At 46.1% G+C, this 26,972-nt stretch overlaps 1 long non-coding RNA gene across 4 annotated transcripts in view; it reads left to right on the forward strand.

Moving 5' to 3' along the window:
* The first annotated feature begins 9,713 nt into the window (after window positions 1–9,713).
* LOC138566039 (uncharacterized) overlaps window positions 9,714–26,972 on the forward strand; it is a 54,004-nt gene continuing 36,745 nt past the window's right edge. For 2 of the 4 annotated variants that reach the window (XR_011301804.1, XR_011301807.1), the window contains exons 1-2: window positions 10,070–10,248; window positions 14,953–15,126. This is a non-coding gene — a long non-coding RNA (uncharacterized lncRNA). Of the gene's footprint in view, window positions 9,897–10,032; window positions 10,249–14,952; window positions 15,127–26,972 lie in introns of those variants that run through there. The other 2 variants (XR_011301805.1, XR_011301806.1) reach the window with 2 other exon arrangements.

Here is a 26,972-nt window from a genome sequence, read left to right on the forward strand (position 1 = left end):
TGCCGATAACCTCCAAGGATACCCAGGAAGCAGTCCGTTCCATGGACGGATTCCCATTAAAGTCGGGACCCGTAACACAGCAGACAGGGGAGATGGTAATGAACGTGAAAGGTCACCAAGAATTAATCCGATTTGATGTTATTGCAGCCCCCCAATTTGGTTTTATCCTCGGCCTCCCCTGGCTAATACTACACAATCCGGTGATCGACTGGAGTTGCGGCATAGTCCGCTTTTCCTCAAGACACTGTAGCACTCATTGTTCGAGAGAACTAAACCATGTGGTGCAGGTACTAGGAGCCACGGAGAAGAATACAAAAGGACCACAGGAAATTCTACCCTACCCCTGATACCCCAAGAGTATGCAGACTTCCGTGATGTCTTTAGCAAGATGGCTGCAGAGACCTTGCCTCCGCACAGATCATTTGACTGTCGGATAGATCAAGAACCAGGTGCCACGCTGCCATGTAGCAGGATCTACGCATTGCGGAGGCAGAAAATCAACATCTCAAGGAGTACATAGATACCAACTTGCGAAATGGTTTTATTCGTCATTCGACTTCACCTGTTTCTTCGCCGTTATTTTTCGTTCTGAAGAAAACCGGAGAATTTAGGACATGCATCGACTATCGTGCGGTGAATCGTATCACGATAAAGAATCAATAGCCTCTGCCGCTTATACCAGTGCTATTAGATCAAGTACGCAGAGCTACAATATATACTAAACTGAACCTGCGCGGGGCTTACCATCTGGTGCGGGTGCGTGAAGGGGACGAGTGGAAGACAGCCTTCAGAACGAAATTCGGACTTTATGAATATCAGGTGATGCCATTCGGTCTCTGCAATGCACCCGCCGCCTTTCAGCACTTTTTGGATGAGGTCCTACGGGGGTATCTGGATAACTTTGTCGTGGTTTACATCGATTACATTTTAATCTACTCTCGCAACGTACAAGAACATATACAACACGTTCGATCCGTCTTAGAACGCCTGCGTGAACACCAACTTTTTGCCAAACTAGAAAAATGTACATTCCACTGCTCCACAGTTGAATTTCTCGGATTTATCCTGTCACCCGATGGAGTGAAAATGGACACACACAAGGTACAGGCTATTTTGGACTGGCCGGCTCCACGTAACATCAGGGAAGTCCAAGAAGTGTTAGGGTTTGCGAATTTCTATAAGCGTTTTATTCAGGGATTCGCGCAAAAAAGCTTAGCCATTACCCAGCTTCTAAAGAAAGGAAAAAAGTTTGCATGGGATGCCGAAGCAGAGCGTAGCTTTCACCAACTGAAGGAGGCCTTCACCTCAGCGCCTGTCCTTTTACATCCGGATCCTACACTACCATTTTTAGTAGAGACAGACGCTTCAAGTTATGCATTAGGGGAAATTTTGTCTCAGCGAGATCATTCAGGTCACATGCATCCAGTAGCTTATTATTCAAGAAACTCAACCCGGCAGAACAAAACTATACTATCGCAGATCGAGAACTACTTGCCTTCAAGGCCGCCTTCACAGAATGGAGGCATTACCTGCTGGGTGCGAGACACACCATAACAGTACTGACTGATCATTGTAACCTCCAGTTTCTCAAATCAGCAGTTGCTCTTACACCTCGGCAATTACGTTGGGCCATGTATTTCGCAGATTTTGACTTCATGGTAACATACCGCCCAGGTCAGGAAAATAAAAAAGCGCACATGCTCTCCAGATACCCAGAACCATGCTTTGAAACCAGTAAAAGAGGAAGAGACTAAACCCATAATACCCCCAGCTAAGATCATAGGAAGTGTGACTAATACATTGCTGGAACAAATCGGAGATGCCATGACCACCCAGGAACTGCTTCAGAGGGAAAACCCAGACCTGGGTCGCAGTCTTTTAAATGGTATACCATATCAAGGAAAACTGGTATATTTACCTACCCAAGCTTTAAGGACACAAGCGCTCAAATGGTGTCACAATTCACCACTAGCTGGATATCCTGGCATCAATAAGACGCAATAATTAATCCAACGACACTACGGGTGGCCTAAACTGCATAGAGAAGTCCAGACCTATGTAACCCAGTGCGAAACATGTGCCCGAAACAAGACTGACCACAAGAAACCAATGAGTCTACTTAGGCCCTTACCGACACCCCCTCAGCCATGGCACACAGTCTCATTGGATTTTATTGTGGAGTTGCCCCCAGATCAAGGTTTTATAACTATATTAGTGGTAATAGACTCTCTGACAAAACTTGCTCATTTTATACCTAGTCGAGGCTTACCATCAGCTGGAGAGTTTGCGGAGTTGTTTCTACAACATATAGTTCGTTTACATGGAGTTCCACAGCATATAGTCTCAAACCGGGGCTCCCAGTTCACATCCAGGTTCTGGGTCCTCCTGTGTAAGAAGATCGGTATACAACTGCAGATGTACAGCAGCTATTACCCCGAGACAGATGGACAAACCGAACGGTTAAACCAGACTCTCGAGCAATATCTTTGTTGTTTTACCCATGGAGCCGAAGGGGGATGGGTGGAAGCCCTATGGCTGGCCGAACTAGCATCTAATAACTCCAAACATACCTTTACTGGGTTTTCGCCATTTTTTATCACGTATGGATATGACCCACATGTACAACCAACTACGGGAAGCATCACAGACATATTACCCTTAGTGCAAACTAGGATAGACTCTTTAATACAAACTTGGAAAAAAGCACACTAGAATTTGGACTCGGCCAAGAACGTATATAAGAAATACGCAGATAAGAAACACTGTACTGCCCCTGATTACAAGGTAGGGAGCAAGGAGTGACTTTCAACAAAACACTTGCACCTGCCCGGGTCCTGAAAACTCAAACCATGCTTTCTTGGCCCTTTCTGCATAACCCACGTTGTAAACCCCGTGGCCATGAGTTTACGTCTACCGGCTCACATGAAAATCCACCCAGTCTTCCATGTGTCCCTCCTTAAACCCGCTGTCCCTCATACACGGAAAGACCACCTCCCGTTATGGCTGAGGGATTCCCAGAATACGAGGTGCGAGCTGTGCTCAACTCACTGGTAGAGGGAGGCAAGTTGTACTATCTAATTGATTGGGTGGGATTTGGCCCCGAGGACAGATCATGGGAACCCGCCTCTAATGTGCATGCTCCTCGGCTCTTGCGCCTGTTTCATCGGAATCATCCCACTAAGCCGGGCCCTTCGGTGGGGAGGGGGTGTACTGTCGTAAAGCCAAGGGGGATCAGGCGCAAAACTAAATGTAAAATAATTGCTGGCATAGTTGGGGAAGGGCTAATGAGTAGGTGTCATCTCTGCCCTTTATGTAGATTTGCTTGGTGTGGCAGCAGGACCCTTTCCAAGAACAGAAACCCAAAAAAACTACATGTCCCAGCAGCCCTGGGGACGACAACTACAGCCCCAGCAGCCCAAACTCTGTTTAAGAGGAAATCAGGCACACAAGCCTGCAAACAACACGGGAGACGCCCAAGCCAACGCCCGACAACACTGCGCATGCGCGAGGAGGCTACCGCGCATGCGCAAACCCCGAACGCTTGTTCGTGCTCGAGAATTCATCCGAAAGGACGCGCCTGAGGGCCTTGGACCATGACAGTGTCATTAAGGTAGACATTAATGGGAGAGGAGGAGACCGGACAGAGCTCAGAGATCAAATGAAGAGTCCATAGATCTGGTGAAAGAATGACAAAGAGGATGTCAGGGTCTGTCTGGAGGAAGCGCTAGAATAAGTATCAGCGATGGGGAGACCTGGGTTTGAGGCCATGATATCCTTTTTGATTTTCTTCCTACCAGACTTAGTGAGAAGGGAAGGATAGTCAATGGAGAAGCGGTTTGAAAAGATAGGAGAAACAGAAAGCGCTATGGGAGTGATAGCGAGGAAAGGAGGGAGAAGCAGGGGGGAAGGCAGGTGGAGTGGATCAAAGAGAACAGCGAAGTCACTGGGCTGGCAAGTTACAGAGAAGCAACAGTTGCAAGCAAAGGGCAAAGCAAGTTAGCAAAGTATAGCAAGATTTGACTTTTAAACCAAAAAGCAAAAACAGCAAGGTCTGAATTTACGATAGGGCTCAGATGTTAGCGAAGGGCCATGAAATGTAGTGCAAATCAGGATGTAAACATGGGAGAAACAAGCAGAAGGGACAGTGAAAGTCAATAAAAGGGAGTAGGAAGGAGTCCAGAAAGGAGGGCACTAACCCATAGTTCAGGAGGTGACAATGTCAAGGCAATCTGGATTTCTTAGCGAGTGAGGTGGCAGCATCATTGAAGTCAAGGTGCTAGGGTACAGAGGGGACCCCAAGTAGCGTGCTGGTAGCGGACGGGAAGCAGACAGGGGCCTTTGTCGTGGGCCTTGGTTGGTGTGCTGGCTTCCCCCTCCTGGTTGCACTGATTGGGCTATCAGGGTCCAGGCAACCAATGAGGGGAGGGATTGCAGGCCAGGCAAGGAGCTTATTAGTGTCTCAAAGCTGGTTGGCGGGTCTGAAGTACTTGTCGAGGCGTCTTGGCCGACGTTAGTGACTGCAGTCTGACAAGAGTCAGCGGTGCAGTTAGTTGCAGCGCGAGAGACTCAACTGGCTCAAAAATGTCCTTTAAGGCGGATGCTGGTTGATGCAGTCCTCTTAGCTTCTTCGCTGGGCTGGCGTCATCCTTTAAGCTGTGACGAGACCACGTTTTTGCTCTCCACCAAACCACATACTCTTACCTTCTGAATGGGGTCCCCTTGCTGGGATGGCTACTGTAAATACATAGTTCCGGGCCTTTGATACTAAGAGGTGGGAGATGGCTTCAGGTTGACAGTGCATATGAAAGGTTGTTAGGGTTTTCTTGTCTCCTTTGTTTTAGCCTCTGCAGCCAGGCCCCATGTGTGCCTGTTTGAAGTATACTCTATTAGTAGGTTAACAGACAGGGCGGATCCATGGAACCTTTGAAAGTTATTTAGGTTCGCCATGGAAGGAGGAAGATGTTGGCCCTCCACCTTCCGAGAGGCATTGTTTACTCCACTGGTCAGATCTCAAATAAATATAACAGGGATGACTGCGCCTGTAGGCTGTGTCCACTTAGAGTACACAAATCTATGTGTATGTTGTGTAGTGACCATAGGGAAATGTGTGTGGATTAGCCCCACACATTTTCCAGAGGTTGATCTACCATCATTCAATGTCAAAGTTTTCAAAAAGCCCAGGTGAGCACACACCAACGGGTGCTATTATCGGCACTGGGCCTGCACCAGATAGTGGGTGCTATAAAAACTAATAAAGCAGTATGGCGAAGGTCTAGAAATTTGTTTATTCAGATGTGGATTTGTAAACCCTAGGCAGTAACCTCCAAACGAGGAGCATAATTTAATTGTTAGTCTGACAGGTAATCCAAAATCTAGACTGTGGAACCAAAGTATTGGGAAAGCTTTCTTTTCTTCCCATCTGTTCCTTTTGCCTTTTAAAAACTATTTTAGTATTGTTTTATAACTAGGTAAAGAAGGTGTATTTTAATTATGTTCATGTGTATATCTTGTTTTTTGAATGGTGTGTAAAATCAAATGTTTGATCAAATCACAATGAAAAAAAATATGAATGCTTGTATCTTGGCTTTCACTGCAGACAATGCAGTGATGTTGGACAGATATCCTCATTTTATCACCAACATTACTGTGCCGTCTTCTGTGAAAGGGTCCGTCTCCTCACGTGCTGGTGGCCCATGGATGCAAATTCTGACCTTCAAAGACTACTTGTTTATTATTCCGTTTACAGAAAGAACGGAAATGGTAAGGGGAGTACCCACGCTCATTTTGATCACTGCAGGTTAACTTATCAAGACACATGATCGCGGCGAGAGGTGCTCACCAAGATATTCTGGATCCCATAATCCCTTTGGTTCAATGGAAGGGGGCGTCAAAGATATCCATGCCCAAAAGTGCCTAAAATAGCCCTGTCTACCCCTGAACAGTTGTCTATCCTTATCAGTCCTTATCAGTCTTTGCCCCTTCCTGTCCCGGGCCCATTTGACCCATGTCACTTCCAATCCTTTTCTTTATTTTTTTCTCCTGACCATGTCACCCTTAGCACCTTTCTTTGTTTCTCTCCCAATGTGCCCCTAAACCTCTCTCCTCCCTGTTTCGCTCCCTTACATTCTCTGTCCCCTCTTCCCACTGCTCCATCTCCAGCGCATCTCTTTCCCCTTTCCCAAATCTCTCTTCTTCTCGCAGTCTGAAGAGCTCCTCTTCCCACCTCCCCTTTCCTGAGACTCTCTGCCCCTCTCCCCAGCCATTTGCCCCACGTTGCCACTCTCCCCTTTCCAAGCATATCTCTGGGCCTCCTCACGTCTTCCCTGGGCCTGTCACTCACTCCAATGCATCTGGTGCCTCTGCCCCTCTCCCCAGCCACTACAACATATGTGCCTCTCCCTATGCCCTTGAACCCATTTCCCCAGTCTCTCTGCACCCCTCCCCTTTCCCAAGCTCCTCTCCCCGCTGTACCATTCCTCTGCCCCATAACGCCTTTTCCGCCGAGCGTCTCTGCACCTCTCCACAGCCACTTGTGCAAATGTGCCTCTCCCTCTGCCCCGAACCCTTCTTTCCAAGCATCGCTCTGCAACTTCACCTCTTCACTGAGCCTGTCACTCGCTCCAATACATTCCTTGTGCCTCTCCATCTGCCCCAAAACCCTTTGCCCTGAGCATCACCCTGCAACCTCACCTGTTACCTGAGCCTGTCACTTGCTGCAATGCATTCCCTGTGCCTCTCTCCCCGACCACTTGTCCCAATGTGCCCCTCCATCTGCCGTAAACCCCTTTATTTGCCCCAAGCATCAATGTGCAATCTCACCTGTTCCCTGGACCTGGCACTCGCTCCAATGCATTCACTGTGCCACTGTGCCTATCTGCCCTACTCCCCAGCTACTTGCCCCACTGAGCCTCTCCCTCTGCCCTGAACCCCTTTTATCCCCCAAGCAACAATGCAACCTCACCTGTTCCCTAAGTCTGTCACTCGCTCAAATGCATCCCCTGTGCCTCTGTCCCACTCCCCAGCCACTTGTCCCAATTTGCCTCTGCCCTGAACCCTTTCTTTTCCCCTGAGCATCACTCTGGAACCTCACCTGTTCCCTGAGCCTGTCACTCGCCCCAATGCAACCCTGTGCCTCTCCCCAGCCACTTAACCCACTGTGTCTCCCTCTGCACTGCACCCCTTTCTTTCCCTTAAGCATCACTCTGCAACCTTACATTTTCCTTGAGCCTGTCACTCGCCCCAATGCATTCCCTGCGCATCTCCCCAGCCACTTGTCCCACTGTGCCTCCCTCTGCCCTGAACCCCTTTCCCCTGAGCATCACTCTGCAACCTCACCTGTTCCATGAGCCTGCCACTCCCCCAATGCATTCCCTGTGCCTCCCCCCAGCCACTTGTCCCACTGTGCCTCCTTCTTTCCTGAACCCCTTTCTTTCCCTTGAGCATCAGTCTGAAACCTCACCTGTCCCCTGAGCGCCTCGCTGTCACTTACTCCACTGCATCCCCTGTTGCCTCCCTCTCTATGGCACATCAGCACCCATCTCCTTTCCACTGAAGGTATATTGTTCCTCATGATGCTGTGGTGTTCTAGTTCTGTGTTGACTTCTTTCAGTTCTTGCAGTTGTACCTGCATGTGTTTTAGGCAGTCTATTCTGTTTTCCATCGACTCTCTTCTATATTTAATAACCTTCCTGACTGCTGCTGGGGGTCTTCTGAAGGGGTGTAAATGTCAACTCTAGCCTTCCCACGCTCTCCCAATTTCCACTCCTCCTCACCTCACTCTTCAGATGATGGTTTCCTTCTTGGTTCTTTCTTCTTCTGTGGTTTTTTGCGTGAGAAGAGATAAGGCCGTCCCCGGACGGAAGCCACCCTGCCACCCTAATTGGACAGGGATACAGGGGACTCCACCCCGGAGTGGCCACCAAGAGGAAAAAAGCAACTGCTAAAAAAAACCTCTCTTGTAGGTGGATCAGGTGGATTGCAGGTAAGATCTGGATCGAGAGTCCAAGAAGGTAAGTGGCTCGAAGGGTCTTTGGAAGAAATAGAGATTCCGGAATTATCTTCAGCAGCACTGTAGCAGATGTCTTGCACACTGGAGGGGAACTCCACGAAGGATGTACAGGAATGGCTGAAGGCTTAGAACTAATAGAAAAGTTTAAAGCACCGTTACCTGGAAGAACTAGGGTAAAGGAGGAGGAGTCAAGTAAGAAGAAGGAGAAACAGGTAAGCAGAGAGGAAAGACTGCCAAGGAGGAGAGGAGAAAGCAAGGACCCAGCAAGACGACTGGGTACAGAATAGGAGGAGCGACACAACGGAAAGAAGGTAAGAGGACCGACACCGTCGAAAAAGGCGGCGCCGGGAAGCAGGGAAAAACAGAGCGTAGCGAGCGGAAGGAAGCGGGACCAAACCCGGGAGGAAAGCACAGAGGAACGCCGAGGCGAGATAGCACAGCGGAAGCGCAGGCACCCGGAGCGAAAAAGCAAAGGGTTGCAACGCGCCGAGTGGAGGAAAAGGCAGGGCTAAAGAAGGGGAAGAAACAGCAGAATAGAAACAACTAGACCATCAAACAAGGAAATGAAAGGATGGAATGGAACAAGCTAATGGCGGATATGTCGCCATCTATTCCACAGGTGCCAGGATGGAGGGCGCATGAAGCGCGTGACAGTAAATTCCATATGGATCTCTGAGTTGTGAGTATTGTTAGTATCCACTGTTTCATGGAGTGCAGACATCTGGTGGAAGAGCTCTTGTGGCGCATATGCTATACTCAGTGAGGTGCCTCCCAGTGTGGAGTTTGTAAACAGTGTGCTAATGGGTATAGCCACCATCAGGGCATCCAATCCCTCCATTGTCCCTCTTAGATACTAGATGCTTTATTTATGGCATGTCTACTATTGAAATGAAAAATGTTGTTTGGAGAATCATACTACGTGGTGTTTTAATTGCTAACCTGTCTTAGAAGGCAAGTCTGTGTCTTCAGCAGTGGTGGCAGGGCATTGTAACTGCTGTCTCACTTGTTAATAGCATCTTTAGCCCCAGAACTCCAAGTATTATGCATGTGTGGTTAATATAGGGACCTCTTCAAAGATCTGCACTGGCGCGAGAGCCTTTAGGGCTCTTTCAATGTGTATTAGGCCAGTGGATGTTGTCATATTGCGTCCTCAGTCTTATTTCCCTTCCAATGTCAACATTCCAAGTTAATAATAATGATGTGTTATTTATATAGCGCCTTAATCCAAAGCACTTTACAGAGCACATATTTATATACAATGCATCGTTAACAATTCACACCCTATATATAATGCTTATGCTTCAGCTTTTCCTCCATTTTCTGCTCCAGAATATATTAACCCTTCTTGCACCTCTCACCAATGTTCCAAGTGCAGAGCTCCGGGACCCCCTGCACTATTTTTGCAGCAGACAACTCTCCCTCTCCTTTCCCAACTGAATATTGCACTTGCTCCAGTAGCAATGTCAATCCCAGCATAGCACGCATTTATGCAGCCACTGTTTCATGCATTGACATCCAATGAGGCCCTTAAAATGCTGCAATCCTCACCTACTGCAAACACTACAGCATTCTTGAGCTACTAATCCTTTCATTAAGCTCTGTCCCATGCTTGATGTGGCCAGATGCCCAGCGTATCCATATGCTTCCTTCCCCCAAGCAGTATACTCTTTCCCGCAAAATCCATTCACTGCATACAAATTCTAGTGCTGCAATCCGGGTCCCCTTCTCACTGACGCCCCCGCTTTGGCTCCAGCGCAGAGGTGCTGCTGTTCTGGTGCACCTATCCACCGTGAGCTCGTCATGTTAGCTTTCGGCCCGTTCTCCCCCCTCAGCAGTTGCCAGTCCGACTGATGTTCCCAACAGCTGACCGCTTTCACCAGCTTCAAAGGTAGGATGCTTGTGCGAGGCAGGGGGCATGGAGCGGCGAAATTATTGCCCGAAATTATTAGAAAATGCTCCTCAGAAAATACTTTCATGTCGATTCATTACTGAGCATGCGCAGGGACACTACGCATGCGCAGTAAGCAACCAAAGCATTTTTCGACGTTACACCGCCGATTGATTTGTCTTTCCTAGCAGCACGTTTGTAAGGATTTAGAGCGTTTTCCGGGTGTTTCATAAAACATGCCCTTTTGTTTGACGGTGTTATGAGGGGGTGCTGCTGTTGTGTGCTCAATTGTGCTGAACTAGATTCCAAGACTTTACTGCAGCGAGGAAGACATGAAAGCAGACGAACATCGGTAAAGGGGAGCAGACGGTGTAAAAAGTTATGGGCACTGGTGGTTGGGGTGTAGAACAGCTCTCAATGTTCCCATGAGTGGGCCGTTCAGTCCTGTTTTTCCGCTTTCGATTCTGGTAATTGAAGTCTTTCCCCTCTTTGAAATTAATGAACTGCATGTCCCACAATTCCAAACAAAACATGACTGAATGACCGTCTCATGCATGGCCCCAGGGTGGTTGGGAGCTCTGGCTTTAGAAGACTTCTAGGCAAGATTGTTTGGCTTAGGACTGGGGGAGAGGACCTGAACAAGCCTTTCATCTAACAAGATACATGCCAACATTCCAACGCACCTAGGAGGGAGTTTTGAGAGAGAAAATCGGGAGACGTAGTTTTCCCCATAGGAATGTATTGTCACTGGAATTATTTTAGGCCGGAGAACGTGAAAAAAAGCAATATTTCTAACAGAAAAGTCAGTAGTCTTCCGCCTAAATTGGGAGTGTTGGCATGTATGGAACAATGTGCAGGTAATTGGAGGAAAAAGAAGGGGAATTTGGGTGAGGGGGGGCAGTTGGGCGGCAGAGAATTGGAGCAGATGGGAAGGGAGAAAGGGGCAGTTTGGGGAGTGGGGGCAGTAGGAAGAAGGAGAAGCAACAGTTGTTGCAGCATGGAGGCAGTTGGATTCAAGACTGGGGGCAGTTGGGGAGAAGAAGGGTGGGGACAAAAGTGGGAGAGTGGGGGGGCGGGCAGTTGAGGGGTGAGGGGGCAGTTGGGTAAGATGAGGGGTGAGGAGGTAGTTGGAGATGGAAAGGGGCATTTGTGGGAGAAGGTGGGCAGTTGGAGCTGAGGGGTGGGGTGGCATTTAGAGAAGATGAGGAGTAGGGTGTATTTTGGGGGAAGGGGACATTTGATAGGAGAAGGGGCAGTTGGGGTGTGAAGCGGCAGTTGGTTGAGATGAGTGGTGGGGGATATGGGGGTGGCATTTACGGGGAGACAGGAACAGTTGAAGGAGATTAGAGGTGATGGGGCAGTTGTGGGAGAAGGGGGGTGTTGGGGGAGATGAGGGTTGGCAGTTGGGCGAAGTGGGGGCATTTGTGGGAGAGCAGGCAGTTGGGGAGAAAAGGAGCATTTGGGGAGGTTAGTGGGTAACTGGGGGCGGGGAGACTAGGACTGCTGGGCTGGGGCGATAGGGGTAGTGTGGGGATAAGCGGGTGCGGTGTGTGTTCGGGGCATGTGGTTTTGAATGGGGCTTTGAGTTCTGTGTGTGTTTTGGAGAAGAATAATTTTTGATGAAAACCAATGAGAAACTTTAGAATGAAACAAAAAGGTGGTTTAAAGTATTGCTTCAAAATGTATGATGTCACATTCAATATGACTGATTATGTTAATTAATACTCAAGAGGATTTTGAAAACTTGAGGGCTCTGACAGGGCTGCCACTGCAGCACAGAGGAGGGAGAGGGCCCCTGCACGCTGGCTTTCTAGTGTGAATGGTCATAGGGTTACCTGATGCCCACGCTGCCGAGGTAAGGAGGCCACTAGGAGCAGCAGCAGGGCCCTGTCTGCTCCGTGGACGTTGCCAATACTCACCTCAATGACAAGGCACCTTGAGGGGCGCTGTTTCTCCCCCCCTTCCTCTCCTATTGATTAGAATCTGTCCTTCGCAATGCCAACCCATCTTGCGCTCCTATAGACTGTTTTGCTCCCCAAACCGTCTCAGCTCTTTAGTCTCTCTCTACGCTGGACTCTTCCCTGCCTACTTCAAATCTGGACTGTCCTATCCCTGTTGAAGAAACCCTCTGCTGACCCAAACGTCCAAGCATACTATCGCCCAGTTGCTATCCTTTTTGTTATTTGAAAGGTCCTTCAGCGAGTAGTCTTTGATCGGTTCAACCAGTACCTTGTGGATAATGGGCTTGGAGATCGTCTTCAATTTGGCTTCTGTAGTAAACACTCCAGACACATTGCCCTCACACAGGTATCCAACTTTCTCTCTAAGGCTCACCACTCCAAACTCTCTGCTAGACCCATCCTTTTGGACTTCTTTTGACACTGTTGACCACTCCTTTCTCCTCCCCTCTCTCGTTTACCTTGGCTTTCACAAATCTGCTCTTGCCTTCATCTACTCTCTCCTGGAAAGTCGATCCTTTTAAAATCTCTTGGCACTTGGAAACCACTGACCCCACCCCTCTCCCCATCAGCGGCCACCATTGATCAGTCCTTGGATCTCTGCTCTTCACCCTCTATACCTCTGCCCTAGGAAGACTACTCATCCTTTGGCTTTCACCGTCACCTTTTTGCTGAAGACCAACAAATATTTTTCTTATTTCCCTCCTTCACCCCAGCCACCGCAGAACAGATTGAAAACTGTCTCACTTCAGTTTATCACAGGATGGCTCTCTGTTTCCTCATGCTGAACTCTTCAAAAATGAAGGTCCTCTTTCTCCCAGCTTCCAATGCCATTCCTACCCTACCCTCACTCCTTCGGACACTGCTCCCCTGGGATATAACATCAACAAAAATAGAAACGTGAAACTGGGGCAGATTAAGATAGCAATAATCGCACCTAAGAACCGCCACTCTCTTAACCCCCTCCAGCCTCTTCCAATCTTTCCAGGCCTGAAAATGTGCACTTTGCAATAGCCATTGGCTAATGGTATTTGATTTTGACAGTAAAAATTGTGTCCTGTGTTTAAGTGGAAAATTGAGTGGGCAAGTCACTTTTAATGCCTGGCTAGTAGCTTGCAACTTGAAATGTATTATTACAGCTGTATGAAACACTTCGCAATCAAAGCCTACCAACATGTCAATACCTCCATTGGGCAGCTACAACTGCATTGTGGTTTGTGTGCCTGATTCGGTACTACAGCATCTCTGTGGTATTTCAAGCTGTGTTCCTTTGGAGTGCCGGGGAAGGACCCTGTCTTTTGAGTTTTGAGTCATTGTTATGTAGAATTATAATGATGTTGGAGGTCCGGTTCAGTCAGGGATAAAGACGTGTTTTAGCTTTTACGTTTCCTTGGATCTTGGAGTTCCATTATTATAAAGGTTTATGGGTATTTATTATTTATCTGTCAAGCTTTTAATCCGCCTTCTATGCTGATGTTTTAGGTTAGAAGGTAACATTCTGTTAACTTTGTGTGGAAGCAGGGTTACACTCTCCGGGTATCCCGTGGTTGGAACGACCTTAATTAATTTGAAGTAATTTACTATGAAGTAATCACTTTGAAAAATATATGTAGTTGTGGTTTAAGGGTTATAAATGTGGGGAGGGGTTTGGGGTAGAGCTAGTCGTGAGGGGGAAGAAGGGATGGGAACCCCTAATTAAAAAAAACAATATAAAAATCGTAGTAATAACTTCAAAGTAATTACTGGCGTTGAAATGACATGGAACCATGTTCAGAGAACAAAAGGTCTAGGTTTTTAGCTTTGCCTGAATTGTGGCAATGATAGCAGCCTGTGTAGAATAGCTAAGTGTTTGAGTACAGCAGCTGATATTTAACTTTCTTTTTGGTGGCTTTTGATGTTGAGTTGGAGAATAGATTATTTTTCTTTATTCAAAACAAGGCATGACAGTGGTCTGGGCATGGATACATTCCATGTGAGGAGTTGGGACACTCAAGGCCATTTTCCCTCTAAGTGGAAAGCGGGACAAAATGTCAGTGAGCAGACATCAGGTAAGACTAGTATATAGCCAGTGGTCTGGGAAAGGTGACAAGATGGTGGGTTTCAATGAAGTAGGATCAATATCCAATTAGGAGAAAGATAGATAGCTGGTTAGGGTAGTTAGGTCGGGAGGCACCCGCAAGTGTGTAGTTGTAGAGCGATTTGGTGTCAAAATCTGGTTGTTTTAGTCAGACATTTGTAAGAGAAGAGAAGAGCCATGGACACCAGATACTTACTTGAGGGGTTGTCCGTTTTTGGTGAAGATTGTCATCCTGTCAGGAGAGGCTTGGTTGAGCATGAAAATGGGTGTCGCCTTTTGGCCAAGCTTCACTTCATCTGCATACCATGGTGTTGTAAAACAGTAGGTGTGACATGTTGCATGGATATGGATAGGGTGCGGCCTAATCTGGTGTTCTTTTCTCAACTCCAGTGTATTGTGGGTTACATTTGGCACAGCCGTTGGGCACTAGTCGAGGTAGAAAGATGTCCAGATCAGGATGCTTGCTGACCTGGGAACTTTAGGCAATTTATTTCCTACCACAGTGTTTAGTGAAATTTCTCCTCAAATAGGTTCTATGATCCATTTTTTTCTGGAGCATAATATATCGGATGGAACCATTTACTAAAATTGCTTCTGCTAGGGATAATTAATTAGTTGAAAGCACCCACATTTTTGACTGGTCGTAGCATATCCATTTAATCCCAAAGAGAAACAATGCTTCTGGAAATGGCTCGGCTGGTTAATGCTTTGGGATATTTCATGGATTCTTGTGAAACACATTATTTGAAAAGTAGGATTTTTGTTTTGTCAATAGGTGTTGGAAATTAAGTTGCCACCATTTTCCAATCAAATGTCTGTGGGTGAATGTGAATCCTCTAAAGCCAGCATGAAGGAGCTTGCACGTGCCCTATGCTAGTCCTTATTTGTTCACACCATAACAGTTTCATGATTTTAACATATTGATTTATGGGTTTAGCGTGAATTATTTCAACGCTTAGAACTGTTATTCATCTGGAATGTCTTTGTTTTTTTGTCTTTGTTTTTTTTACGCTTTATGTAGAATTTGAGAATGTGTCTGCTAGACAGTTGCATCATCCTGCCTTCAGCAGTCCCACTTGTTTTTGCCTGGTTCATGTTTGCTTCTCCATTGCACTCAAGCTCCTGAGGTCTGCCAACATTGCTGCATGCCTGTCTCGCAGTAGAAGATATACTGATTGCCACAGCAAGCACACCGGTGAGATTTGGTGGGGAAGTTGAGCGTACTTTAGAAGTAGTAGAACGGTTTGATCTCTGCTTGTGTTTGTGTCCAACTGTATGCAGCTCTGTCTGTTTGTGTGTGCATTTGTGACTTCATAAGTGTCCACGTGTCTAACAAAGCCTGTGATTTTTCTCTGACTACCCATTTGAGGAGCTGTAAGTGATTCAATCTTCAGTCTGTCATCTACTGTGTCTGCCCGCACTAAAAACAAAAGCCCTTCACCTCTAAAAGGTTTGTTAATGCTAACGGGAGAAAGGAAGAAAAACAGTAGAAGTCTCTTCCATCACATACTTGAGTCTTTTGCTGAATTTGATACATCATTGTTTTCTTGTTTCTACAAAGTCTTAATTATGTACTACATTGACTCGATCAGTTGCTCGTCAGCGATGGTTGATTTTGGGATGGGAATATTGGGGCTACTAGATTAGAGAGAGCTACCTTATCAGTTATGGTGCAATTTCTAACGCATTGAAAAGTGATGGTTCTTCTGTCCCATGCATGCTTCTAATCACAGCAGACTTTTATCTAGTTTACAGATGACAGTAGGCAAATGGGGGGATACACAGAACAGCATAACTATGCCCAAATAAACTGGTCACCACATGGCTACATCATGTAGAACGAGTTGTTGTCCCTTGGTTCACATTACCTGTTTCAGATAATCTATAACTTCCCGAACAGCCAATTGCAAACAAACAGAAATAGGGTAAAGATTATTTTTACTTTTTTTCAAAGTCTTTTTCAAATTTATTTTGAGCTAAAGAGTATACACACACGAGTCTTTGTGACCCAAAGGTCGTTGGAGTCCTCAAGTTAGTTTTCTCTGTAAACCCACAGAAAATAGTGTGAAATTTATAACTTTCCTACCAGCCACATGGGGGAAAGACAAGCAGCTTGTTGAGGGCCAGATTCTTTGCCCTGCTCCTGTTATCCTTTTATTCATGTTTGAGTCTCATCCAAAGGAATGGATTGGATCCATCTCCCCTTTAATTAAATGACTGTAACTGCTTAGGATCCACTGTCTACATTGTCACCTAATTGTTTAACTCGTGCAATGCAAGTCAGTTACTTTATCACCCCAAACTTGCCCACCTTAGTAAGGTTTCTTGGACAACTGGTGCTTGGACCCACTGTATCTGAAATATAATTAACAAAACTAAAAACAGAAGGCCTTGGTCTTCTTCATCACCCCAAATGTCTGTCCTCTCCCTTTCTTCCCCTCTTTTGAATACTTATACAAAACCTTCACCTACCCCCAAACCATTTCCTTTCTAATTATCTACCGCCCTCCTGGCCCCCTCTCCTCCTTCTACAATGATTTTGACCACCTCCTGTCTCTCATCCCCTCCACCCCTAATCCCCTCACTGTTCTTGGTGAATTTAACCTCCCTCTTTCCTCCACCCACCAATTATCCTCTCTTTTATCTATACTCTACTCCTTTCTTCGTACCCCATTCCCGACCTCGCCTACTCACTCTTCTGGCTCCACTCTGGACCCCATATTCATCTCCTCCTTCACCCCTTCCTCGGTCTCTACCCTACCCACCTATCTGTCCGACCATGTTCTATTCCCCTTCTCGCTCACTCCCCCTCCCTCCATCTCTTTCTCTAGGCGAGACCTCTGCAATTTTAACCCCTCTCACTTCCACGAAGCCTGCTCCTCCACCCCCCCTCTCTCTCACTTTTCTTCTCTCTCTGCTAATGATGCTCCTTCTAGTCTATCCTCTTCTCTATCCTCCAGTCTCGACCAACTTTACCCTCTTTCCCCCGTCCGCCCCTGCCGTAAGCCTGCCCAACCCTGGCTTTCCTCTCACCTTCTGTCAATGCGCCGTTTCCTCAGACGCTGGCTCAAACATCGCTCACCTGTCAACCAAGCCACGTACTTCTCTTACCACTCCCTCTATGACTCCTGTCTTAACTCAGCAAAACCTTCCTATTTCTCTAAACTTATCCACTCTCAATCTTCTCATCACTGACGAATCTTCCAAACCCTCACACGTCTTCTCCCCTCCCACCCCTGACCACTCTTCCACCTCTCCTCTCTCTCCCTTCGACTTTGCAGATTTCTTCTCCTCTAAAATACCCACATTACGCCAAAACATTCTACTCTCCCCCTCTTACTCTTCTCACTCCACCCCTTCCTCCTACTTGTCTAATGTCACCCCTGTCTCTAACGCTGATATTTCCCTCACCCCCCTGCTGCCCCATCTGATCCTCTTCCTAATCCGCTAATTCCCCAAATCTACCCTCTTCTCATACCTTACCTTCTTTCTTCAACATTTGCCTTATCACTGCTACCTTTCCTTCAGCCTTCAAGCATGCTGCTTTCATTCCCATACTGAAAAAACCCTCCGCCAACCCTCTCCTGGCCTCCAACTTTTGCCCCATCTTTCTTACAATTCCTCTCTAAATTCCTGAAACGACTAGTCTACTCCCAACTCTCTGCTTTTGTCTCCAACCGCCTCCCCTCTACTCAATCTGGCTTTCGACCCAAGCATTCCACTGAAACTGCTCTCACCTCCTTTCTTAACTCCCTCCTCACTGCTCGCTACTCCAAACACTCTTCTATTCTCATTCTCCTTGACCTCTCTGCCACCTTTGACACTGTAGATCACCCCTTACTCCTCGACACTCTTTCCTCATTCGAGCTCAAAGGCTCTGTTCTTAAATGGTTTTCCTCCTACCTTTCCAACTGCTCCTTTGCCGTCTCTAGGAGTGGCCGCTCATCACCTACTCACTCCCTCGACTTTGGTGTTCCACAAGGCTCTGTGCTTGTCCCCTTCCTCTTCTCACTCTACACCTCTCTTCTTGCACCTGTCATCTCATCCTTTGGTATCTCTCACCATTTCTACGCTGATGACACCCTGCTCTTCCTTTCCTTCTCTTCCTTCACTCCCGATATTCACCTCAAACTCTCCCCCTGGCTTACTGCTATCAAAACTTGGATGTCCTCCCACTTTCTCACCCTAAACACTGATAACACTGAAGTTTTATTCTGTCCTGCCAACACTCTTCCTACCCCCCTGGCTCCCTCCCACTCATCTCTGCCTCTGTCTGTAATCTGGGCCTTCACTTTGGCTCTAACCTTTCCTTTACCTATCATATCTCTCTAACCTCCCGTGCCTGTCGCTTCCATCTCTTTAATGTTCACAAAATCTGCTCATCCCTCACCTTCCACGCCACCAAACTCTTAATCTCCTCCCTTATCTTCTCCTGTCTCTTCTACTGTTCAGTCCTCCTCTTTGACCTCCCTGTCTCTCATCTCGCCCCCCTCAAATCCCTCTACCACTCTGCAATCCACACTCTCCCTGTTCCCTCTCTCCCTATGACTCCATTTCCTCTTCGCTTTCCTCACTCGGCTAGCTTTCCTTCCACTGTCAACTTAAATTCAACTTCCTCGGTCTTGTCTTTAAATCTCTTTATAATCTTGCCCCTCCCTACCTTTTCTCCCTTCTTTCTTTCTACTCCCCCCCCCGTTCCGCTGACCTCTTCCTCCTCTGTCCCTCCCTCTCCTTGCGCCCCATCTTGCTTCCGTTCCTTTCAGCTCCTTGCCCTGCTTCACTGGAACTCTTGACCTCTCTATCCGTTCCATCTCCTCCTTCTCTTCCTTCCGATCCTCCTTAAAATCCCATCTTCTTCAACCTCCCTCCTGACAACCCTTCTCTCCTCCCTTCCCTGCTACTCCCCTTCCTCTGATTTTACCCATTGACATTGGCAAATTGTTCTGCCTACTGTACCTGTTTATTTGACTTATTAATTGTAATTTACTGCTTCCAATGTATTCTTGTTCTATGTAAAGTGCTTTGGTGTAAAGCGCTATATAAAAGTTAATAAATACAAAACTAAGGACCCTGTCCTTTAAGAATTTAGATTTTTCCTTTTGAGACCAGAGGCCTTTGATTTTGACTGTGAATGATAATGGCTTGTTTTCTTTTCCCTCTCCTTTTCCCATTGTATTGCCGACATACCTCAAAACATAGCCATCCCATGGCACAGAGTTTCACGATAAGCTTAAACACAAGTGATTGGAACAAGTCTTGGTGCTCGCCCAACAGGGTCCTCTGAGACACAGCGACAAGGCTTTTGCCTTGGATTGGTTCCAACTTCCTCACCAAGAGGGAGTCCTTCCCAATGATACACCCTACTGCCCTAAGAATATCCAGGTACAGATGAGCAGATCACTTGAAAAGGCGAGAATGTTAGACGCCCGACAAGGACACCACGCTGGAATAATAAGAGAGTGGGAATCAAGAATGCGTTGCAACAACAGAAAAAGTCACAAGCAAGGAGCACCAAATGTGTAACCACTCACTAACCTGATCAAAAGAGCCTGTAAGCCTTGGCGGTGAACCAAGGCGGGTCCCTGTATTGGAAACTGCCACTGGAAAGGATAGAGATACCCACTACTGAGTAAAGGCTGGACAAGTAGTCTACAATAAATCCTAGTTAGAGCACAAGGAAGGCTAGGAATGGATCTTACCTTTGGTGCAGTGGTTACTACATCCAGGAGTTTTGTATCCCAGAAGATGGTGTGGTTGGAAGAGCAGGGAGAGGTAAAACGAGGGAAGGTAGGTAGTACAGGAGGTAAGCCCGGGCAGCACAAGGGTCGCACTAGTATCTGGTTGCGGCACTCTATTCTCAGCATAGCATCCACAGCCCTAGTGCCGGAGGAATCCAAGAATAAGGGCCAGGAGAAATCTGGTAAGGTGTGTGCAGGATAAGGGATGGGGAGTTGGATGACAAATAATCCCCAGACTTGGGATGGAGAGCAGAGTCCAGCAGGTTTAGGGTTTTCAAAGACAGACCAAGTAACGTATAGGCTAGAAAGGTAATTAAGACCGCCAGAAATATCGCTAGGCGATATGAGTATAACAGTGAACGGGATCAGAGCCAGAATGCAAGGCAAAAGAATGGTCAAGGCGGGCAGGGGTCGTCGGGGAGCGGGCGGCGTCGATTGCAAAATTAGGTAGCAGAAGAGAAGACCAATAGGCAGGCCAGGGTCAGAGACACAAAGGATTCCAAAAGTTAAACCCACAACCAAGAACGGAGTCCAGAAGGCTAGAATTCAGGGTCGGCAACAGAAAATCCAATAAGCAGGGCAGCCTCACGACGTAACAAAGAAGTTCGAATAAGCTTCAAGAAACGCACAAACGAAAATGGGAAGCGCTGAATCAGTAGTTGGTTTTTACTCCGAGTCTGCAGAATGCCAACGCGACCATGGCAACCGCCAAGTCGCTTTCCAGCATCCAAAGAGTGGGCATATCCTATGCCTAGATCCAGGTAATCTTAGACCCAAGCGGCCAGTTGATGACAATAAAAGCGCAGGCGGGTTCATGACACAGAGACACTTCTGTCAATTGGACTTGCCCTTTCCAGGCTGCAGAAACTCTTATCAAGGGAGCGTTTTGAAATTAAATAGCTAACAAGCTATCTGCAACTCTTGAGCACATGTCGCCATCCTACATTCATAACTGGTCTTATGAATCTCAACACACTTAAGATATCATGAACCATCTAAAGAGGAGGTTGCCCTTAAAGGAGAGTTCCGGGACTTTTTTTTTATTGTCCCTACGGGTCGGCCATGTGTTTGTAAGCATAAATCGGTAGATCGTAGGAAACTTTCCTATGGACCTTACCCGACTTTTCGCCCATTATCGCACTCGAAATCAGCCTCCATTTTGTGATAATCCTATCATTCCGCCGCATCGACCTGGCTCACCTGCCTTTGCGGCACTAAATCAAATCCCCCGCCCCTGAAACAGACTTTATCAAAACATTCATATTCCCCGCCTCTATCCGTGACGTGACTGAGCTGCGTAGGCAAACGCGCCCAGGCGTCTTCTACGCGACTCCACACAGACCCCGGAAATCAACACAGATCAGCTCACAATACAGCGCACCACAATTCGGAATATGAAACTGTACTTTGAAATCAAACCGCAAGATTGTAAATGTGGTAAAGTACATTTATTTGACATCAAATGTTTAGAGAATATTCAGCGATTTGCATTTTTATTTGCTCATGTTCCAAAAAGTTCGTTTTGAGGAACGCGATGGTCCTTTGCTGTACACAGGGTCTTAGAGCATCTCACAATACAGCACCACAATTCGGAATGTGAAACCGTGGTTTAAAAGCAAACGGCAAGATTGTACATTTGGCAAAGTACGTTTATTGGACATCAAATGTTTAGAGAATATTCAGCGATTTGCATTTTTCTTTGCTCTCGATCCAAATTAGTTCGTCTTGAGGCAAGCGATGTTCGTGTGCAGTACACAGGGTGTTGGTTTACGATAAAAATAAGCTCTTCTGTCGCACTGATAATCGCATGGCTGTTCCAACAACGAGGCACTAGGCCACCACAACGGTAGGTATGTTGCATCTAACCGTTAGTACCGCGTAAGGGCATACTTGTACTTGGCGATCGTCCCATAAAATGGTCAGGGTGGTAACGTTGTTCACGCGGAGAAGCAACTGGCGGCTGTAGAAGCCGTCCGCCGGTGTCTGGTACTCGTGACACAGACAGTAGTGAATGATGTACCTAAAAACATAAAAAATGAAATTAGTCTCACCATCAGATCCTTATTAAAATTATTCATTTCATAGCGAGGACAGCGCTACTGGGTGTACACAAGTGTTTAAAGGCGTGGCGAGGCATGGAGGGGGGGGGAGTGGAGTACAAGGTAAGTAGCATAAAATAATAAATAAATAGGGCCAGCTGGTGGCAAGTGCAAGGTAAGTGCAGAACAAGTGCTGGGAAGGGGGGGCTGTAGGATACTGAGACAGTCCCCCAGTGCAGGGGTTGACAGGGAGGCAGTGCAGGTGGAGAGTGGAAGGGCCCAGGACCGAGGTCGCAGACAGTGGACCAGTTGTAGCAGGGGAGAGGGAGAGAGAAAGCAGAAGCAAAGAGGAAGGTTTTGAGGTGCTTCAGTAAAAGCAGATGTTTCTCCTCCAGATAGTGCGCGGTAGAAAACACTATGCCACATAGAACGAACAAGTACAACTGAACCCGTCTTTAAAGCCACTGTATAGTAATGAAATTGCGGTATAAACTCATCAAAAGTTACTTACATTATATTTGCATTTTCCATTGTGTCTCTGTGTAGGGCAGACCCGAAACACCACTCCTTCTTTGCCGACGTTACTTCTTCTAATGAACGTGGCTCATCGTTTCGTTTCTGAAATTTTATTCATTATCTTTTCTTAGTCTTTCAGGATGGTCCCGGCCTGTCAAGGTCAAATCACAATAGAACCTTATATTGGGTCGTGGGCCGTTCCGCCACCCGAGCAAAACATCAAAGCAGCTGACCTTCACTTTGAGCGAGCACACATTTCTAGTTAGCTCCAGTTAGTGTAAGGGCATCTTGTCTGCGTGCCTTTTTTTTTATTGTCCCTATGGGTCGGCCATGTGTTTGTAATACGGAAACATTCTATAATTTTTGTAAAAATGATTTATATTACTGTTTGGTTTAATTGCAATGGGCCTGCAACATGAGGAGACTCGAGAGAACAGACAATCGAATTACAATCATTTAAACCGTGATGTGTATTTCTCAATGAGCTCTGCTTTAGGTGGACATGGAACAGAGGCAATGTTGGGTGGCAATGCAGTTGTCCCCTGCATAGGTTCGTTCACCACTCCATGTATGTGCCTATCGAGGACATCTACGATAAGTCTCTCAATAAACTCATATTGCATATCCTCAAACACTGGTTTGATCACCCATTGTTTACTTCTTTTAGTGAAGGCCTTATTGTAGCGAAGCGTCCCTAAAGTTCCGGTCGTCCTACTTTGTTGACGGCCAACATTATGGTTATGTGCCAAGACCGCTAGAAGAGTCCGATTTATCATGCCTTCCATGCCAAAATGCAATCTTTTGGGCCTGTACTTGAGGCACATATTGTGGAACACCTCCAAATCTCCTGTGTGGCAGAATTCCGTGAGTCCCCTCAAAGCTTTTGTTATAGTTTTATCAAATACAATCTTTTCAATGGCCTTGTGAGTGGGTGATGAAGGAATCAACCACTTCTTCTTCCGTGCCTCCTCTGTGGACAAATGGCCATGTTCACATTTGTGGAAATGCTCATTTGTCGACCATCGATGTACGTTGCTACAGTGCAACATTACTGACCGCCATTTTTCCAGTAGAATTTCCAACGACCCTTCACATGTTTTTGAGCTCCACCAAAGATGGTTGCTGATTGACTTGGACCACTGTGAAATACCTTGCATATCTTTTTTTTTTCCTGCAGCCGACAATTTTTTATTGATTGATTTTGCAAGATGCCAAACGTCAAATTGGTGATTTATATTTTTGTACTGTTCTCTCATTGTCTTGGCAATTGAAACGTGTCTGTCCGTGGCTATCAGGTCGATCACCATTCCCCGCGATTGTAGTTCTTGCAATGATGCTACAAAGCCAAATTTCTCCATGGCCACTGAGGATGTACTTTGTGACACCTGCACGACCACCGAACTCACAATTTTCTTACTTTCCATGTCCTGAAAGTGGTAGGTGCAGTACTTGGCTGAAAATCCTGGACTGTCGCATTGTCCATCACCGGCTAGCCTGAAGCGTTTGCCCGCGAATGTACTTTCCATTGACATTTTTTCCATTCTCCAAGCTTCGCTGATGGCTGGAAATAGATAATCGGTTTGGTATTTGTAGAACTGACTTTTCGCAATGAAATGGATTCCCACAAACTGAAAGAAATACTGTAACTTTTTAAAACTTGAACCACTAAAAAGTGCGGCCGCTGCACAAAGTAGATTGCCTGCTGGCAGTTGCCCCAGCATGGGTTGTGCAGACCATGCGAACGGATGATATTGTGTACAGGTGGCATGTATTTTAAGGTTAGTGCCTCGAATTGCACGAGTCACATTAATCAATGGCTCCCCACATACTTCCCCACCAACCCAATGCCCACATTTCATCATCATAATAATATCCATCAAACAGCTATCGAATACAATGAATTTGGCCTCTTTCCTTATACTGTCACTCTGCATCCCAGCTGGTTCGGCCTGTAACGTTGAGGACATGTCACTCGCATGAAAGGTACAATCTCTGATATCGTCTTCCGCTATGCTGAGTGATATTGATGGTGTTTCATTGTCGTCCACTTCATTCTCTTCCATTGCAACATCTGTTCCTTGTCCGGAGATGGGAGAAAAAAACAATGTCTTCAACTTTCGCGTGCTCTTATTTTTTGCGGGTGTGGATTCTGTGAATTGATCTACGACTGCATCCAAACTACCAGGAGGACATTCACTATCAATGGCTGGTGGTGGTATAGCTCCGTTGTCAATCACTTCATATTCTTCCCATTGGCACGATGCATCTCCAGTCTCAAGTCCCTGCCAAAAGGTTTGACAAGCAACATCTCTCGTTCGCTTCACTGTCTGTGTAGATCTAGTTCTTACACCCACTCGCAACTAGAGGACAGATTAGAAAAGGGATGTTCAGTTTAAACACAACTTACAGTATTGAACTATTGACAGTGAAAGACAACATAATATAGTGAACAGGACACTAACCTTCTTTTGCTTTCTTTTCTTTGAAACTTTCTTTCCTCGAACTTCAACATCTGGACGCTGTTGCTCCGACTCGTGTGTGCATGTCTCCACTTCCTCTCGCGCTGCAACGACTATACTTTCATGATAAGCACATCCATCACTCACTGAGGCTCCATCGACTCGCTGAAACATAGAACTTTCATTAGTATGTATAATAATATTGAAAACACAAAATGTACTTGGGGACCAATACCCATACGTACATCTCAATAGCAAAACACGAATGAACGCATTGTGTAGAACATTCAAACGACAATAGTTCACGCATTGTTGATCTAGTTAGATTGAACTGTCAAGATCCATACCTCGGGCTCCGCATAGACTTCCATTGATGATATTATTGAAGATGAGGCTTCAGCAACTCCCTGAAACACAGTAATTGCATTAGTATGGTTTTGTATTTTGTTTAAAAGAACATAAACTTTCTGCAGGCGTCAACGGCTCATCTAAATAGACCTGCACAAATGATCAGTTGTCTAAAATAAATAATGGATATCTAAATATGATTCGATTTGCTCCATCGTTGGAAGTGTCACCACCCAGAGATCTGCATCAACTATTAGGGGTGATGTTCTTGTTGAAGAAGCTCCGTCAGCTCCCTGAAACATAGTACTTGCGTTAATAAAGAAGGAAGTATAGCGGATGTAATCACGTCATTTGATCTCGCATGATTGATCTGTCAGTATCCATACCTCGAAATGCATAAGAACATCAAGGGACGCTGTAACTGCGGTGCACACTTCTGCAAGCTGTTGCGCCGACCCGTAACTGCATGCTCCCCCTTCCTCTTGGACTAATGCTCCATCGACTCCCTGAAACATAGGACTTTCATTAGTAATGAACACAATATTGAAAAAAGAAGACACATAGGAGGGCGACGACAGAAGGACATACCAATGGCTAAAAACGAAAGAAACATTGTGTGTAACAATCACGCTACAAGAATGCAAGATCTGATGATCTCCATCGATGGAACTGTCCGGAAACGTACCTCGAGCATCTGAGTGACATCTACGGTTGTCGTCAATGCGTTGGACTCCTCAGCATCTCCCTGAAAGACAGTACTTGCATTATTTTGGATAACAATAATTATAACTGAAAACAAAGACTAGAGGACGAGTACTGTGGTGTACCATTAGGTAAAATAATTACACGATCAATTAAAACTATTGATTTACATGCCTAAAACAAGTCAGTGTCAGAATAGCTAAGTAAGATTACCCGATAGGCGCTTGAAGTGGCTGATGACTGCAATAACGACACGGATGGAGAATCTTCAGCCTTCATATTGAGTGGATACATAAATGGGGACATTATTGTTAGCTAATGCTACACACTACCGCAATGCCGAGAGATAAATACGTAAACTTGACTCACCAGTGGAGGGATGTGGACGAATAGAGTGGGAATAGCGGTTGAGAGCAATTTTCGCCTCGCTCGCGGTGTTTTCGTCCTTATTAGCAATGATGTGGAGTACATGTCTGGGCTAAAGTGCCTGCTGCAGATGCGGTATCGATCACCCCTCTTGTCCGCAAAGACTTCTAGGACTCTACTTTCTATCTCAGAGGCTGGATATCCGCAATATCGGACCCATTCTCTTATCTGATCTATTGTCTTAGGGAAAACATGCATTATAGTACCTTCAGATTTGTTATGGGTCTTCGAAGGGCAACCGCCAATGGAACAGGCAGGCATTATGGAAAGTTCTGAAAAGTAAAGATCAACAATTCGCTATGAATACCAATGTGTTAAAACATTAAATGACACATAAAAGGTTCAATGCAAGGTCCGTTTTGGTTCTTGGAACTATACATGTTATTCACATGCGGATAAGTATTTCAATAACTTTCAAAAAATAGAAAAAGTAATTTGACTAAACTCAGAACATGTGACTAGTTCCTTGCATGTACTGTCGTGAACGAAAAGAAAACATGGATGCAATTTGATGACTACTAGCAAATAGATATAAATTAAAAAATTGGACGCAAAATGATTATGGTACATGGACTTACCTTGACGAACAAACAGTTAGATGCAGGGATCAGAGTAGTTTCTTGTCGTAGAACAGGGAGCTGTTCACAGGTTGCAAACTGACGAGTTTGCTCAAAGTGGTCACGGAAGTTCACAGAGACGAAGAGCAGATAACCAGCACCTTCACGGGTTGACTAGCAAAGCGCAAAGAAGTTCTCATTAGAAATATGAAGTGGGTTATAAAGAATTCGAAACAGGGGTGTGTTTGTGAATGAA

Source organism: Ambystoma mexicanum, chromosome 2p, assembly GCF_040938575.1.
Source record: "Ambystoma mexicanum isolate Mex_15411 chromosome 2p, UKY_AmexF1_1, whole genome shotgun sequence".
Taxonomy (NCBI): Eukaryota; Metazoa; Chordata; class Amphibia; order Caudata; family Ambystomatidae; genus Ambystoma; species Ambystoma mexicanum.